Here is a 19,056-nt window from a genome sequence, read left to right on the forward strand (position 1 = left end):
TCTGACGCCAACCAGACAGCTATCTCTCTCTCTCTCTCTCTTTTCGTCTCACTTTCTCTCTCTCTCTCTCTTTTCGTCTCACTTTCTCTCTCTCTCTCTCTCTCTCTCTCTCTTTTCGTCTCACTTTCTCTCTCTCTCTCTCTCTCTCTCTCTCTCTTTTCGTCTCACTTTCTCTGTACCCCATCTCAATCATTTCCTCTTTCGTTTGCGGCTCTTTCCCTTTGCCCGTCTCTTCTGGGCTGGGTTAGTTCAAAGTCCTCAGCTGTTCTGTTCTCCAGCTGTGACTGCTAGATCCTTATCTGCTTTTAAAAACGCCCTCCGGTAAAAAAATTGAATCTGGTTTTAAGTAGAGTGCTTACTCTGATTGCAGATATATTTTCTAGATAGGAGGGATCATGAGTTGGTATCTTCTACATTGCAATGTTGTACATATGCTTTGAAATCGCAAAAACATTGCATTATCTTATTTTATTTAAGTCAGAAAAGGCTGTGTTGTTGTTTTGAATAAACAGAAATCCAGCCCTGCATCTGGTGTGACACTCACACTCCCAACCTGAAGCTCACGCTCTCACACCGGAATCAATTTGTATGTATTTTTTTATAAATCCATTGACATTCACAGATGATCCAATGCTACATATATGTCCTTGTTGTAAAAGATAAAATCTGCCCCAACGTTATCACCACATTTTCCTCATAGACTTGATTGTTGATGTCCCTGGCAGAGAAACCCTTGAACCCCCAGGCAGAGACATGGAATAGATTGTCACTTGCTGGCTCTCAATCTCAATCATTATGACCGTCAAAAGGAGTGACCTGGAACCCCGATACAGATATGAGCCACCTGCTTAGGTGTTGCAAGTCCAAGTCTGCCACCAGTTCTTATAGACCCAATAGACCCTGTACACCCTGACTAAACCCAGCCAGATGCTTGTTATGTGATGTGATGGTAAAATTAGATTACAGTGTTGAAATGGTTTGTCCCTACATACTTATAGATTACAAGGTAAGAAAACTGTTGCATAAAATTGTGTGTGCAATGCATTAGCGGCCTACACATCAAACTTTAAATTTTAAATCTTACTCCAGCCAGCTGCCCAAAGTTGACGACCCTGGATCTAGGGAGGAGAGGTCAACAGCTGTTCCCACTCATATCTTCAATCAAGGTTTTCATTCGGCTAAAGTTCGCATCGTATGACATCTACAGCCAGTGTCTGCCTTCTCCTCTCAAACTCGGTTTTGTAGGTTGTACACAAGTGTCAGACTGTACAGAGGAGGTGGCCACTGCATTCTGACAGCCATCCGCAGCAAACAGCCTGTTGGAGAGAAACAAACAGGAATATTTTGTTATTCTTTTTTTGTGTCGTTTCAATATATTCCCCATTTACTCTCTTGGTGCCCCCTTCCTCCCTCACACACATCCACACGCACGCACACGCGCACACACAGACACACATACACACACACGCACGCACGCACGTACACACACACAGACACACACACACGCACGCACACACACACACTCACAAACACACACGCACACAGACACACACACACACACACACACACACACTCACAAACACACACGCACACACGCACACACACACACACATATGTTCCAATCTAATAATTATCTCAGCTGTGGTCCTGAAGTGGCATATGTGCGTGATGTGTTTGCAGGTCTGGTCCCCTGCCCCTGCGGAGAGGCTCTCTTTAACCCCCGCGTGCTTAATCTGCAGCCCATAATCACTCCTCTCTGTGCTGGGCTTGACCCTGCTCCTGTGGCTCCCCCGGTCTCCTCTGGGCCAAATCAGACGCTCTCAGCTGCTCACAGCAGGCCCAACCTGACCACAGTGGCAGGACAGGGACTTATGCCAGATGTCATTTGATGACTTCCAGAAATACCCACACACACATACCCCCCCCCCCCCTCTTTCTCTCTCTCTCTCTCACTGTCTGTCTATCTTTGGACGTCCATAGGGAGGTCTATAGGTACTCTGGTTCAAGAGCTTTGGAACAGTTAGGATGGTGTTTCTGCCATCTGTAAAAATTCTGCTGAGAGATGTCAGATATATATACTGTATGTGTGTGTGTGTGTGTGTGTTTTGTCACAAGCATATAACCCTCACATTGTCACAATACAGCATTAATTACACACATTTCCATTTACAAATATCGACATATAGTAAAACGCCACATACTCTTCACACTGGAATGTGTTATCTATGTCTCTATGTATAGACAAAGGGGATGGACATAACATTTGAATTGTGTATGTTTAGTTGTGTGCGTTGTATGCGTGTAAGGCTGTTTGGTATGGTATTGGTGTGGTATGCATGTGTGTATGGGTGTGTGTGTGTGAGTGAGTGAGTGAGTGTGAGAGAGAGAGAGAGAGAGAGAGAGAGAGAGAGAGAGAGAGAGAGAGAGAGAGAGAGAGAGAGAGAGAGAGAGAGAGAGAGAGAGAGAGAGAGAGAGAGAGAGAGAGAGAGAGAGAGAGAGAGACAGAATGGACCGGATGACTTGTGTGAGACATGCGGTGCTCTATGGGCAGATGTGTGTGTTTACTGTGATGATCACACATTCTGAAGCGTGCCGCGCCTTTGCTGGAACGGTGCACCGTAAAAATCCCAGGATGCCTCAGTGGCCTCCATCTGCTCTGCTGTGTCTCCCTCATGTTTGCTTTGGTTTCCATATTCCCAACAGCTGGCTCTCTCCTCTCTCACATGCCATTATTAGTATTCTCTCTCTCTCTCTATCTTTTCCCTCTGATGATTCAACAGGCATCTGCTCCATGCAAAACTGCAAATTCAATCATCCATCCGATTCTCAATTAGTCAATCTGTGTAAGGAGTCACAAGCACATGACTGACATATGGCTGTTAAAACATCTATGGTTGTGTTCTCCAAATTACAGGAAATGATGACAATGCTCCATCACAGGAAAACATTTGGTCAGGAATGGTCATTCACTGGCAGTAAAGGTGGTATGTCAGTAAGGACAAATACTCACGTTTGCGGTATCACCATTATCATCTGGTGGCATTGTTGTACCTTGCTATAATAATGACTCTGAATATGTGTGTGTGTGTGTGTGTGTGTGTGTGTGTGCGAGAAAGAGTTTGTTAACACCTGTTTAGCACTGTTGATCGCTCTAGGCCTGTGTCCCAGTGTAGTCTCACGTTCCCATCTCAGAGGGCCTCGCACTTTATAGAATTTACACAGGCAGAGAGCTGTTGGACATCAGCACACCTTAGATGAGCCTGTTCTCCTGTATGTCTCACCAATGTTTGCCGTGGGGAAATTTCCAAACGAGACTGATGCCAGCACCCCTGAGTTATGTTCAAAGTGTCTCTCAAATTCAAAAGGAATCTTTCATTTGTGCTAATCAGATACTCTCTTTTGTTCTACCAGAAAGACTCAGTAGACAGAATAGAATCAGTTAACAATTTAATTAGTAAAGGAACGGCTTGGATACAAGCATGATAAAGAGTCCTGAATAGGTAACGGTCTTTGGCGTAGGCCCTGTCTCAGATCCGTCCAGCGATGAGCGGATCTCGTCTCCTGGCGATGGATGAAGGCAGGGGCGGGGAGCCTACCCCCAAAAGGATGAGTGATGACCGCCAGGGCAGTAACTCAGTAACCTGGTTCTGAGAGGAGCAGAGACATTAGTAAACATGCAAGATGAACTAAACGGCATGACTGGGCTGGGGTGATGAAGTTGTGCCAGGACGCCGACAGATTTTTAAAGTAGCTAGGTGTTAACCATAAACCTAGGGTTGTAGTGGGGCCCGCAGCATGCTTTCGCTTTGGTGGGATTTAGAAGCTTAACGAGCTGGGCAACCAGCGTCTAGGGCAACCTAGACCAATGCGGCGGCCGGGCAACCGGGGTCCAGGGCAACCTGGACCATAAGCACTTCACGATCTGGGCGCCCAGTGACTAGCAAGCTAGTACATCGTGACTAGCTAGGCCACCGGCATCCAGAGCAACCTGGACTTTAGTGCTTATGCGAGCTGGGCAACCAGCGTCTAGGGCAACCTAGACCACGAGACGTGCTGGGCTACCGGCGTCCAAGGCAACCTGGACCATTAGCTGGGCAACCAGCGTCTAGAGCAACCTAGACCAACGTGACGGCTGGGCGACCGGCATCCAGGTCAACCTGGACCGAACTGGGCAACCAGCGTCTAGGGCAACCTAGACGAGCGTCACGAGCCGGGCAACCGGCGTTCAAGGCAACCTGGACAGTGAGCTGGGTAACCAGCGTCTAGGGCAACCTAGACCAAGTGATGGCCGGGCAACCGGCATCCAGGGCAACCTGGACCAAACTGGGCAACCAGCGTCTAGGGCAACCTAGATGAGCATCACAAGCCAGGGCAACCGGCGAGTAGTGACCTGAACCATAAGCGTCGAACGAGCTGGGCAACCAGTGAAAAAGGGCAACATGCCCATGGCTGAGACTAAATCACCACGAGCTACCGGCGTGCTGGGCCCCGATACGTTACAGCGATTAGTGCAGGCGAATGCCAGAATTTAACCACCGCCACCAGGATTTGTGAAGGTAATGAGGTACCTGAGTTAGCGTGAGAGAGCAACTTCTGAGCATCGAAAACATCATGAGGCGTTAGTCTGGTGTATGAAGTGTAGGCGTCGGATGACCACCTTCCTAGCGTTTTGATGGATGACGTGGACAGCCCTTTTTGGGCGGCAGTCGTGGCTGCGCCAATGCGGAATGAGTGTGTAGTGAACCTCTTTGGGGAGAGGTTACATTTGAGCAGCACGTTAGCTAGCTGGCTGCTGAACCAGTGACGTGTCATGGCCTGACCGTCTGGTGTGATAAATAGGGGAAAATCTGGTGAAGCGTGAGGCTGTAATTTAAGGTAATGAACCATATAAGCGAACGGGCATGATACGTTGTTTATTTTTGCAATTGAAATAGTAGTACTACGACCAGAAGTATCGGTTTTAGAATATTTCAGGCAAATGGTGAAGTAAGTGGGAAAAAAAGAAAGCTCAGAGAGAGAGAGATTACGCGTGGGGTCGTACAGAGAATTTGTAGTGAATTCTCCGCACCGCACGAAGCCATAGAAAGCCGATAGGAAGACGGCCTCCAGCATGCTATCAACGTACTCTGAGTGGTAGCCGCGTCTAAGCGCCGCCACCATGATGTTTAGAATATCCGCCGTAATGAGGAGGCGAGTGTCAATGGAGCGCGGGGAAGAATTTTGGAAGCCTTTGAGGAGAAGGCGTATTTGTGGGTTGGAGAACAGACTAGGGAAACAAGGGTCGTGAAGCCTGGCGTGGAATTGTAAACCGGCGACTGTTTTGCGAATTGACGCAAGTTTGAGGCCGCGGTGATCAAAGCAGTAAACCAAGAAAGCGCAGACGGTAGAAATGAGAACTGGGAGGATGGGCGTGTGGTGGTGCTGACAAAAAAAAGAGAACCAGGACCAGGCTGAATTATAGGCTTTGATTGTGGACTTAGCAACGCCTTTTAACATATACGTTTTGGCTTTCTCTAATAGTGAACTGAGGCAAAGAGGATTTAATCCAGGATCAGCTCGGCAAAACGAGGGCACGGTGTAGCCACTTTGTTGGCTGAAGGGCAGAGCCGGTGGAATTCCTGCAAACGGAGACGAGAGAGGGCGTCAGCTTGAACGTTAATATATCCAGGGACATGAATGGCATTAGCGCTGAAATTGTGAATAACAGACTGCCAGGTGAGCCTCCTTAAAAGGGACATTATTTTAGGGCAGCGAGAGCGACCTTTGTTTACGATGGCCACTACTGCCTCGTTGTCACAGAAGAAAGTGATGCGCTTTCTTGACCAATGGGTACCCCAGAGTACGCAGGCTACCACGATGGGATACAGCTCGAAGAGGGCAATCGGAGGCAAATGCCATAAATTCGTCAGACCATCTCTCTGCGAACCACGCGTCTTTACGTCTTTATACAACCCCCCAAAACAGAGAGACGGAGCGGCATCCGTGAACAGCTCGAGAGAGACAGACGAATCAGAGTGATCATTATAGAAAAATGAGATGCCGTTCCATTCAGTAAGTAATTTAGACCAGAAACCAAGATCCGACTGACAACCCAGGTTGAGTGCGACGGGATCGGGACAAATTGACAACGGAGTGGGCCAGAATTAACAGGCGAGAAATAAAGGAGCGACCCTGCGGAATGATGCGCATGGCAGAATTCAGATGACCCAAGAGAGAGAGAAGGTCTCGCTTGGTCACCGTGCCCACGGAGAGAAATGAGGCGGACACTTCGCCAATACTAGCTAATTTTTCCCCCGGGAGAGAGGCCCGCATTGCAACCGAGTCGAGGATAATGCCCAGAAATTCGAGAGAGTGAACAGGGCCCAGGGTCTTCTCCGCCGACAGAGGGACACCAAGCTCCAAGAACACAGTGCGAAGGACGTCCAGACCTGAACCAGACCACGCGGGGAAATCAATTAGCAGGAAAGTCAAGGAGGTGCAGGACGAACGGGAGACGGCAGACGTTGAGCAAAATCCAGCACAGCGCTTCCGACAGACAATTGAAAAAGTGGGGACTACTCCTGCAGCCGAACGTGAGCCTCACAGCGAAATAAAAGTTGGACTGCCACTTAACGCAGAACAAAGGCCAATCAGCGGGATGAATCGGCATAACCTTGAACGCGTCTGTGATGTTGGCCTTAGCCAGGAGAGCGCCCCTGCAAGCAATTTAAATAAGGCAAATGGCATTGTCGACGGAAGCGTAGTGGAGCGAAAATGGTTCGAGGGGAATCATGTCATTAACGCTGGACCAGACGTCGGAGTGAGGCGAGGACATGTCAAAAATCAGCCTTTTCTTACCGGAGTATTTCCAAGTGGCCACGCCGAGGGAAGGGGCAGAAAGGAGGGACAGAGAAAGGGCCGAGAACATAGCCTTTATTAAGTTCCTTGGACAGAAGTTCGGACACAACAGAAGGTTCGGCCAGGGCAGACTGCAGGTTCCAAGCCACGTACGAGTCAGAGAGGGGGGACAGGACACCAACCCTAAACCCCTGAGAGAGACCAGTGAGCAAAAAATCAACAAACACAGAGTCAGGATGGGCAGAGAGATAATATGACAAAACGGAGACATTAATAGGCGTGGACGGGTGAGATGCTAGAATTTCTTTGCAGAAACCACCTTTCCTCCCCGCGGCGGCCTTACGCGACGCGGCCAGACGGACTTTGGATGAGTGTCCTTGCACTGGCTACAGACATGGGAGAAAAGACAGTTAGTATGGGAGCAGACGCCCTCGTTAAAATTGTTGCAGATAGCGAGCCCGTTAAAGTAGGAAACAGGCTGCCCCTGCCTATCGAGAGGAGCCCTTACGCAGTCACTCTGGGCAGTGGCCGGAACGGATGGTGCGCTGAAGACTGTCCGAGGACACAGACTGGCTGAGTGGCCGTGGGAGCGACAAATATTGCAGCTGAGCGATCGCTGACCGCTGAAGTGCCTTACCAGCAGCTCCGTGTCGACAACGGACCAGTCTAAACAGGAATTGTAGAGGGAAATGTAGGAAGCAGACTTTGCGGAGAATTGTGAGAGTTGTGATATTGATAGAACAGGGTACCCCCATAACACTGATTAAAATCGGCCATCATAGCGAGATACGTGTCCAGTTCCAGGCGGCGATCGGGGAAGGCACTGCAGAGGACATCGCGGTACATGCCGAAGGCAATCACAAAGTCACAGAACGACAGGCTCTTTGAAAGCCTCGGGTCGGAATTTTTGAGAATGACTGAAACGTCACCGCAGTCGACGAGCTGACGGTCGACAGCGGGAGGCGGCAACAACAAGGAAGCGAGATGAACGTCTTTACCTTGAATGATGTTTTGCCGGAGTTGCGGAGAGATGGAGACCGCAGAGGGAGCAACGAAGCCCCTACCCAGCGGAGGAGCAGGGAGAGCCGATGCCAGGTTGAAGACAGGCACAGCCGGAGCGGCGAGGGAAACAGCGGCAGATGCTGCAGGCGGAATAGCTGCGCTGCAGCTCGGGGCCAGGAGGGAGGCCAGCCACTGGAGAGAGGCGAGAGCCGGAGGCGCCGTGGGAGGCGAGGACGACGAAGGAGCCGGGCGCCGGGTCTCCAGAGACTGAATCCTGGAATCAATGGCCCTCACCGAAGCAGCGAGGGAGAGAGCAGCATCCAAGATGGGCTGAGGCGTGGCCGGAGCGTCCAGGGCAGGGGTAGCCAGGGCAGGAGTGGCCGGGGCCGGGGGCCAAGCGGCAGCTGGCCGCCCACGCGGCGCCGGGGCGACGTGCCTGGCCTTGGCACGGCGTTTCCTCGGAGGCCGCTCAGACTCCTCCGGGTCGGCCGCGGGATCAGCAGCGGAAGCAGGAGCGGGACCCGACGGACCAGCCACGACTGGGACAGCGGGACTGCCGATGGCGTTGTGTGCGAGAAGCACGAGGTCACCCTTCTGCAGGCCGGCGTTGAAAGGAATCCCCGCCTCCGTCAACGCCGCCGCGATATCGACAGCGGAGAAACGGGCCAAGTCCGACTGGGCCTGGATCGACCTGAAGCTCCTCCTGGGCTGGGTTGGAGGAACGACGTCCTCGTCCGAGTCGGACGACTCGATGTGGAGCAGAGGAGAACCGATAGACATGGTCCGTGAGTTCAGCCCCAGATTGGCAAGGTAAGGTTGAAACTTTCGCAATTCGTTCAGAGTAACAAAGACGACTGCAATGGGACGTCAAAGTCAGCGTACTGAGAAGCCGAAGCAGTGTTAGGTGGTACATATTTAAAGAGCCCACTGAATTCCTATAGGCTAGCGTTGATTGAATGAGTGAATGATCGGATTGCGGGGCTTTCCCGAAAGTAGGCAGCTAAGATTGGCTCCGTGTAAGCATGGGAGGAGTAAAGGCTACACTGTGATATAGAGAGACAGATATCCAGGCTTGGAATTTCACCATTCTGGGGGCTAGGCCACTTGGCCTTCAGGTGGGGGGGGGGGGGCACAAAGGCCACAAGACAGGGCACCAAGGCCAAAGTTAACTATACAGTAGTATGCTATAAAAATGATCAAAGTTGTATTTAGCCTATTCACTGCAGTAGACCTGCATCACTGTATGAAACATTACAAAAACATGAAACATGACATATTACATAGAACTGTAAATCATCTGATCATCTAATATTTACAGATATCTAGGCTATATATAACATTTATTTTATATTTGGCCTGTTATGAAATCATATATGTTATGAAATCAAAGCACAGATCAGCTTTAAGAAACTCAAATAGCCTACAGTAGATGCATGCATTTTGTGATCATTAAGGCTACTTTAACTCTTAGCTGTCCTCTGATTTACCAATATCTAGGCGATATTTGTAACATTTATTTTGTATTTGGCCCGTTATGAAATCATGTGGAACAATTTAAACACATTGTAAAACTTAAAGCCCAAATTTGGAGACATCCATGTATGTCGAACTTCACTGCAAATTCAAAACTGAATTACTCTGGAATGGCTAACTGTACAGGGGACTGCTTTACACCTTTGTGTTCGGTAAGGTCTCATTCTGATATATGGTTTGTCATGTGTTAAAAGAAGGGTTCGTAAAATATTCCACCGAGATGAATGGGTAGGGAGATCATGGGACGCAAAACCTTCAGTAGAATGTATGATTAAATTGAATTATATTATTTACTTTTCTCGCAAACCGTTCAACACAGCAATTATCGGCTAACATCGTTTAAAAGCTGAGAAAAATCTCTTTCATGTGATACTTGTGAAGTCTGTGTGATGAATAGGCTACTTCGCGAGTAGTTCAACTGAGAATGTATGAATTTGGACGCTCTTTCTTTCTTGCGCTGTCACTTTCTTACGATAGAGTATTAGGGCCACACATGAAGAAAAAAAAATATTTTTGCCATGGCGAGATTAAACTCGCCATTTAAAGTCGCCATGTCGACATTAAACTCGACATTTCGAGAATAAAGTTGAAATATCATATCTACTTTAATCTCGACGTGTCGACATGCTGACATTATGCTGACATAATGTCGACATGCTGACATTAAACTCGCAATAGGCCCTACTGTTTAAACATAGCCTACACAGTTTAAGCTATGTAGCCTACAATAATACACAATATGTTACATGAAAAATGGGCTTCAAATAGGTGTTATTTCAGATAGATTGCTAGATTGCAGATATTCAGATGGATTGCGTCTTGTCTGTTAACTACTCATTGCCGTCATCGTGAAGTGCTGGGCGGTATACCGGTTCACACCGTAAACCGGTGTATATTTTCGTTATGATATGAATTTTTAATATACCGCCATACCGGTGTATTTGATTACACAACGTTTGGAACGCTGCGCCGCGTATTGGTTTTTGTCTTGGTTTTATACAAGATGTTTGTGAAATCTGCACAGTAAAAGTTCTGTATTTTGACTGCAATTGTCTTTGCATTCTGATTAGATTCTTCATTAGAAGAATGGCTCTTTGTGGGGCCATGCAAAACTGCATTACCACTAGTGTGGAGTTATTCTACATTATGACAGTAAAATAGACCATCCTTAGTCAATGTACTGTTTTACGTGGGTAAGGCCACTGCACATCCAAATAACTGCCCTTTATGACCCACAGGCCGTCACTCTCCAGGATAACATGGCAAAACTCATTTTTCTAAAACTGCTTTTCCATGTCTCACCTGCAATACGTATAGGAGGCTAGAAACACATAGCCTAAGCATATATACTATTTTGATCCCGTGAGAGAATATGTGTGCATGCACTTTATTTATGCACTTTGTGTGCATATGTGTGCATGTAGGCTACTAGCCTACATGGGGTGGTCGGGAGGACAGCTTCATTCGTCCCTCCATAGACATTCAACAATAGGCTGTTTTGCATCCATTACAAACAAGCAACGTGAAAGTCTAGGATTGGGGAGAGCGCCTAGTATGCCTCTAGTGCATAAGCATGAAGTTGAACCTTTAGATGAAAAACAACACTTTAATAATAGGCCTACAATAAATAAATAAACCGCTATGACGTTTAGGCTACTTTTGACCATCACATTTATCGCCTGTAACTCCGTGATAAGGACCTAACAGCAAAGTATTTGGCTGAGCAAAGTAGGTTAATATGTTCTATGTTTTGTCCACATGATATAGGCCTATGTCTAATCATTGTTGCACTCGAACACTCTGAATCATTGTTGTACTAGTTGCATTGTTTAATTCGTCCTCCCTTTCAATCGTCGAGCGGTCGTTCTCTCTCCAAACTAACTTTATTCTCAAAATGTTGAGTTTAATGTCGACACGTCGAGATTAAAGTTGACATGATATTTCAACTTTATTGTTGAAATGTTGAGTTTAATGTCGACATGGCGACAAATTTTTTCTCGAAAAGTCGAGTTTCATGTCGACATGGCGACTTTAAAATCGACATGTCGAGTTTAATCTCGTCATGGCAAAAAAAAATGTCCTTCATCTGTGGCCCTAATACTCCGTCGTACTTTCTCCACTGCGTAAAAGACTAAATTAATTTTATTTAGCACAGGCTAAATAAAAATCGCTATTAGTAGGACGCAAAGCAGAATATTGAAAGAAAGGGGCACCAAGGCCACCATGGCCTGTAAACCTCTGATTTTCAAAGGGGCCTCACGGCCAACGTAAGGGGCTACGATGGCCATGGCCGTCATGGCCGCCGTGAAATTCCTACCCTGCAGATATCTATACACATCTCACACCACTACCTCATATGGGATCATGTCTGACATTAAATAACAACCAATTGAGCCACACATCGATTCCACAAGCAAACGGCAAAGAACAGTTTAATATAGTTTATATTTTTCAAACGTTTCATCATGGGAATAATCACATTGTAGCATGCAATCTGCCTGGAGTGTGTGGTCTGTGGTGCATGTGTGTGTGTGCCTGTGTGTGTGTGATGTAGCTGTTGCCATAAAGCTGTTTGAATGTGTATGTGTGCATGACTGTGTATCTCTAATTAAGTGGAGTGCTTGTGATTGTAATTTCTGGTATTTGCCCTGATTATTAAGGTTAGCGTTTGTTCCCTGTGAGCAATCTGTGTCTTAGTGTTGTGCTGCTGATTTGTTTTCTCCACGTGTCCTGTCTGCTTGCCACGCCAGTGAATGTGATTTAATAAACGCCACAGAGCCAAATACACACACCTGATGCGTGAGAATGCTACAGTACTGAAAACAGTATCCTTGTGTTAATATGTCTTTCTCAGTGGGTGATAAGTCACCAATTGTATGTCAAAAGAAAAAAAAATCTAAATTGTATGTCAAAACAATGCCTCCCCCAGATCAACTAACAGAGTTGTCATGGTGGCTATGTGCTGATCATCACAGTGAAGTGGTGCAATGAAACGGATGGCTATGTCAGTAATAGCCTTAATTTCTATTCATAATAAGAAGCAATGCCTCAGGGTTACTTTATCTCAGTAACTCTGACCAGAGTCGATGACAACAACCTCTCACATCAATTAAGCACGGTTGCACAGGGAATTTCACAGTCATAACATGTATTATCTGCCTTTCCCCATGTCCCCTGCCTGTCTCCATTCCTTATGAAATCACAGTCTGCAGCCAAATTGACCTCAACAGATGATCTGACAGGGCCCTGCAATCTTTTTTCTGGAAATCCCTGAGAGACTGTTTAGAAATTCACATTTTCTCCAAATTTAGTTGGTATCTTCCATATCTTTTATTTTGTTCAGCAGCAATATTTAAGCACTTTTCATTCCATGATTCCTTGATCTTACAGAAAACACTAGTGGTGGAAATCACATACTGTAACTGGTTACCCCCTGACATAGTCGAACAGCCACATGAACCTGTCTGTGAGAAACTCTTGATTGACAGTTTGTCAGGTTTTGTCTGTAAGCCCTACAGTTCTTACTGATCCAATCATGTGGAAGCTGAACATCCTTAATTAATCCTGGTGTCACTCCACTGTTTTGTTCTTTGTTTCCTAAAACAAAGCAATATATTCATTAATTTATGATTGTCTGTGACAAAATCCTTTTATTCATGTAAAAAAAGTTTTCAGCTAAGGCCCAACATAACTGAGTGATGCTGTGAAACCATTACTGTGTTTAAAATGCCACTCAGCGAAGTGACGTGTTACTGTGTTTGATCTAAGCACAGACACAAACTCCGCCTTCGCTAGCTATTTAAAGCATTCGGGGCTAGAGCCCAGAACTTAGAGACCTTTTTGTCCGAGGGGTTCGGGGGTTTCTCCCCCGAGAGATTTTTAAAATCGGGCGGATGAACATGCAATTTTAACCTACTTTGAGAATGAAAAGGAAGGCCAATTGTAATGACTCAAGTCACGGCATTCTGAATATTTTGATGTTTAAAGGCCGTGTAAGGAGAACGTCTCTTCTGCCAAAGTGCACCACATACAACACCCAAAATATGACATTAAAATAGCCTGTAGAATAAACATCGTCATGCACCTCTGTCAAGTGCACAGGTTTGAGCGTTCGTCTCGGGATAAACATTTGGACATCATCCCCTTCAATTAATGGGCTATGGGTGCCTTGAAAGCAATGCATTTGGGTTGTGTAGGCTATCACAAACTTTTGCCCAAAGAAAAAGTTCCATTCTGTCAAAATCAAGCCCAACATGCATTGCTTGGAAGCCCCCTCAAACTAGGTCAGGTTTACCATATTTACTGCGCATGTGATTCAATAGTAAATCACAATATATTGAAACTGAGCTGATCGAAATGTCCTCCTGGGTTGTGGGGGATGATGACACACTGTGAGTTTCCACTTCTTGTCCCTGCTCTGGCCTTTTTTTTCCTCTAAAGAAACTTCTAATATCCATTTGTCCTTCTGTACACTTATTTCGCTAAGGCTAGTTAGTAGAAGCACGAAACAGCAATGCGTAATAGCGTAGAGGAGAATTGAAATTGCAACATTTTGCAGCAAATGATTCTAAACCTGCCCAGATCACGTCAGATTTTCTTGTGCTGCTGTTAATGCACACAATGGACACAAACACAAAAGTCTCTTTTACGGGGCTATTTATTTCATTCACGATTAGAGTTTTTGTTGTTGTTGGCCCATAGATCCAGGGCTATCCCCAGAGGATCCGGGGCTATAGCCCCCGAATGCCCAGGTCTAATGACGCCACTGAACTCCACCAACCTTCAACCTTGTCGTGGGATCTCAAATTCCTTCCCAGATCAGGTGGAAGTATGAAAGTGTTCTACATATAAGACATTTTGTGACATTTTCAAATCTTTCATATCATTTCCTATAAATAGGCAGGTAAATGACAAATGACCTTATGGCATTGCTACTTCCAAAAAGGGGCCAATCAGATGGTATGTATTGATATGTTACCCAGTAGTCAAAGACAAAAACACAAATAAAGCACAAATAAAAAAACAAAAAAAGAAAATAAGCACAAAGTTCAAAGACAACAAAGACATCATATGACAGTGATTTAATACTGTAGTCTACCACAAATGTAAGATAACTGTCTTTGTGGTCTAATTTGCACAAATCACAATGCCGGGTGGTCGTAGCGTGGTTAAGGAACAGGGCTAGCATGTGGATTCAAATCCTGGCTTCCGCTGTTGTGCCCTTGAGCAAGGCACCTAAGCCTAAGTTGCTCCGGGGATATAATTGGCATGTGTAAGTTGCTTCTGCCAAATGAATACATGTAAATGTGCTATGATAATGCTTTTCCACAGAAGTATAGGTATAAGTATATATACTCTTTTGATCCTGTGAGGGAAATTTGGTCTCTGCATTTATCCCAATCCGTGAATTAGTGAAACACACTCGGCACACAGGTGAAGCACACACTAATCCCGGCGCAGTGAGCTGCCTGCAACAACAGTGGCGCTCGGGGAGCAGTGAGGGGTTAGGTGCCTTGCTCAAGGGCACTTCAGCCGCTTCCTACTGGTTGGGGTTTGAACCGGCAACCCTACGGTTCCAAGTCCAAAGTGCTAACCAGTAGGCCACGGCTGCCCAACGACAAGGCAAAAGCATGTTGCTAATTAATACAAGGCTACATGCAAACATGGGAGTGTCTGCACACAGACAGGTACATTTTCAGTACATTACTTTCTTTAACGCAACCCAATATAGTTATTTTACTTTTAAAAAAATGGTTTGAAACTCATTTTGATTCTAAAGCTGTCTAAACCCACGGTGTGGAATTAAATAGAGAAACAAACTCACAATATAGCTCCACACGAGGGGCCTTTCACTCAGAAAGTCAAATGAGTCTATCAGTCTATTGCACAGCCTGTCTCCATCTAACTGATATCTGAATATCGCGGTGGTAGTGTAGTGGTTAAGGAGCGTGCAGTAGCCTGAAAGTTGTCGGTTCAATTCCCGGCTTCCACCGTTGTGCCCTTGAGCAAGGCACTTAACCCCAAGTTGCTCCGGGGACGATGTGATCCCTGTAATATAGCTGACATATGTAAGTCACTTTGGTCAAGAAGTGTCTGCTAAATGTAATGTAATGTAATAAAACCTAGACTGTCCGCACAGAAGGACAGCGAGGCCCATTACCAGTCCGGTGCTGGATTGGACTGAGCTTGAGAGTGCAGTCGGATAGTCTGGATATTTATTACAATTTAATTGTGTCTTAGTGCAGATGATGTTGATGCTTAAGTGAACAGAGAGAATGTCAAGACTTTGAAGAGGTGCTCTAAGCTGGATATCAAAACTGAAAAAAGAAAAGGAAAAAAGTCAGATGAAAGAAGGATAATTGGACAGTGGAAGGGGATTGGGGGAGGTGAGAAAAAAAATAATAGAATTCAGTCATCAAACACAACGTATGTAATGAACTCCTCTGGCCTGTCTTTGCTCTTCATTAATATAATTACATAATGATACTCTCTGAAGGAACTCCGATACTTGTTACTAGTTACAAACTTATCTTTTTTGTCCGCTCAGGCACAGAACCGCAGCACAGGGACACCACTGCTGCCTGGACCAGTGTATTTTGTCCTATTTTTTTTATTTTTTCACACATTCTCATAACAATGATGCACAAGGCACACAGATAAAATTTAGGCTACACATGAGTCTATAGAGAGCCAAGAGAGCTGTGAAGAAGTTTCAATGTGACAGGAATCTTGGGTTGGAGAAGGGCACTTGTAGTCATTTGGAAAGAGCTGTTCTGTTATGACACTATGTGACACTCCCTTAAAATGTCTGCCTTGTTTGTCCACCTGCTATCTTCCTCACCTGGGTTTGCAATTCTAGTGTAGCAGCTTGCTTTTTTCCATCAGTACATGTGGATATGCATTGTACACTCAGTACATGTGGATATGCATTGTTAGAAATATGTGCCATCATGTACCTACAGTACAGTGCATAGGTTGCTATAGTGATAAATCTGTCAAATGTACAGTAAGTGACAAGCCAACTGTACAAGTACTGGACCTGGGCATCAACTGAACTGGAATTCATAGCCTGACAGGGATATAGCTGAACTTGTACTTTGCAATTTTATATTGCTACAGTATATTTGACAGATAAGTGAGCATACAGAATTAATCAACTCAACTTGGCAGTAGAGTGACAGGATTTGTTGGTTGACTGAAAACTATTGGAGTTTTGGGGATTGAGAATAATTATTATAGTATGGCATGAGTGGGGTTTGTACATGATATAAATACGGCTGTGATTTGGCTGGAAGTATCACTTAGGCCGGAGGCCTAATGTAAATCACTCACCTGTTTTTGCCTATGGCTGAATTATAGCTGGGAAAATAGTGGGAAAATCCTTTACCAACCTTTTTAGGGGCAGCCGTGGCCTACTGGTTAGGGCTTCGGGCTTGTAACTGAAAAACTGCAGTATGGACTTCCGTGCAGGTTCCTTGATATGTGCTGCTAGTGAAGAAGTACACCTCTTCTGGATAAGCCTTTGCATTTTAATGAAGCTTAACATTCAATACCAGAGAAGGTTAATGACCATGTGAACCCCCTCACACTGACATTTGCAAAGTATGGATTCCTTGTTTGATATTAAACACACTAACATTTACACACCTAGACAAGGGGAAACTACTAAATCACCCCTACAAATATGCACATGCGTGGATATGGTGCCATGGTGGATAACTTTAAATGAAAGGCAGAAGTTGAATGGAGGATTGGGAGACAGGCAGGGCGAGGACTAGCATAGATATGGGCAGGTAGTTCTGAGAGGGTGGGGGGCGGGGGGGGGGTGTGAGTGAAGCTTTGGTGCTGTCCCCCAAGGCACTTGCTAAAACACACACACACACAGTAGGACGCATTTCACACTGATCCTGCTTCACCTATCCTTTTAGCAATTTCCACTCTTTTTCATTCTTTTATTTCATTTACAAGCTAGTTTAGCAAAGAGTGAAACCAGTACATTTAAATCTGAAACTTTAGTGGTTAGTTTTTTACTTTAAATGAGCCAGCCAAGTCAATGAACAAAAACTGAATGGCAATTCACCTTGAAGTTGGATTAAAACAAAATGCGCTCCTCCGGCCAGAGACCCAGGAGATCATGTCGAAAATGTACTGAGCTAGAACAGAGGATTTCTACTTTGGAATCAAAGATGCATGCCCTTCCATCAACGACAGATGAACTACGAGAGGCATCTCATGAAGTGAGTACAGCAACTACTGGAAATGCAGAGAATGTAACCCAGCAGTTTAATATCACTGCTAATAGAGCAGATGAATGCATCGACCTCACAAAGGGAAATGTGAGTACAGAGCCTTGGCACAGGCAAGGTGCCAGACCAAAAAACAAAAAACGTAATACAAGAAATGATAGCTTCAGCAAAAGTACTAGGAAGACTCGTAGTGTAGCCTTTACTCCTCCCATGCTTACACGGAGCCAATCTTAGCTGCCTACTTTCGGGAAAGCCCCGCAATCCGATCATTCACTCATTCAATCAGCGCTAGCCTATAGGAATTCAGTGGGCTCTTTAAATATGTACCACCTAACACTGCTTCTGCTTCTCAGTACACTGACTTTGACGTCCCCTCCACCTCCCCTCCAGCCACCTCTGCCAGCAGTCCACGTCAATCGGGCATGGTCTGCCTACCACAGCATCATCTTTCAGCCACCGCCACCAGTTGGTCCCCGTCTCGTCGTGGGGAGTAGGCTCCCCGCCCCTGCCTTCATCCATCGGCAGGAGACGAGATCCGCTCATCGCTGGACGGATCCGAGACGGGGCCTACGCCAAAGACCGTTACCTATTCAGGACTCTTTATCATGCTTGTATCCAAGCCGTTCCTTTACTAATTAAATTGTTAACTGATTCTATTCTGTCTACTGAGTCTTTCTGGTAGAAATGTAATTACCTCAACACCAGTAAATTCAGATGTTAACTTCAGGCCTCGTATCAGAAATACAGACAGATCAGCAAACTACTACAGGGCTTGTGGTCCTAAGGGAAGCCCACAGCCCCTAACACTATGGAACAGATTTGAATGCCTCCGGGGACGTGAGAGAGGAATTTCCCAGGGAACAGACCCAAAGCAGGCAGCAATCAAACCACAACAATAGAAAGATGGGCACAGACAAGAAGCAGCACTCAACACCTATTCATCCCACAACCCTCGTTCTAGGCGACTCTGCTGTGAGACATATAAATGGGGAAAGGATGATTGTATGTTGTTTCCCAAATGCTTCAGTGTCTGACACAAAAAAACAAGCTTGCAGAACTGGTTCATGTTGGAGCAAATGACATCTACAGAGAACAGCTGTATGTCAAAGAAGATTTCAAGGAACTTTTCTCGGCACTATATGAGCTTGGAATACAAATTTTCATCACTGGCCCACTCCCAGCAGAGGGAAGCTTTGTATTTTTCAGACTATTCAGTTTAAACACCTGGCTCGCAAAAACATGCTTTTCAGTTGGGATGAATTTTATTGACAATTTTAACCTTTTTTGGAATCGCAGGGAATACTTCAGACCAAATAGCACAGAGCTGAGTTGGACTGGGGCCAAGATCTTAACCGAATACTATCACCTCTCTCTCCTGCACCCAACATTTTTTCTGCCAGCCTTGAGCCGAGCCTCTGATAACCGCTCAGTGGCCATA

This window comes from Alosa sapidissima, chromosome 17 (genome assembly GCF_018492685.1).
Source record: "Alosa sapidissima isolate fAloSap1 chromosome 17, fAloSap1.pri, whole genome shotgun sequence".
Lineage (NCBI taxonomy): Eukaryota > Metazoa > Chordata > Actinopteri > Clupeiformes > Clupeidae > Alosa > Alosa sapidissima.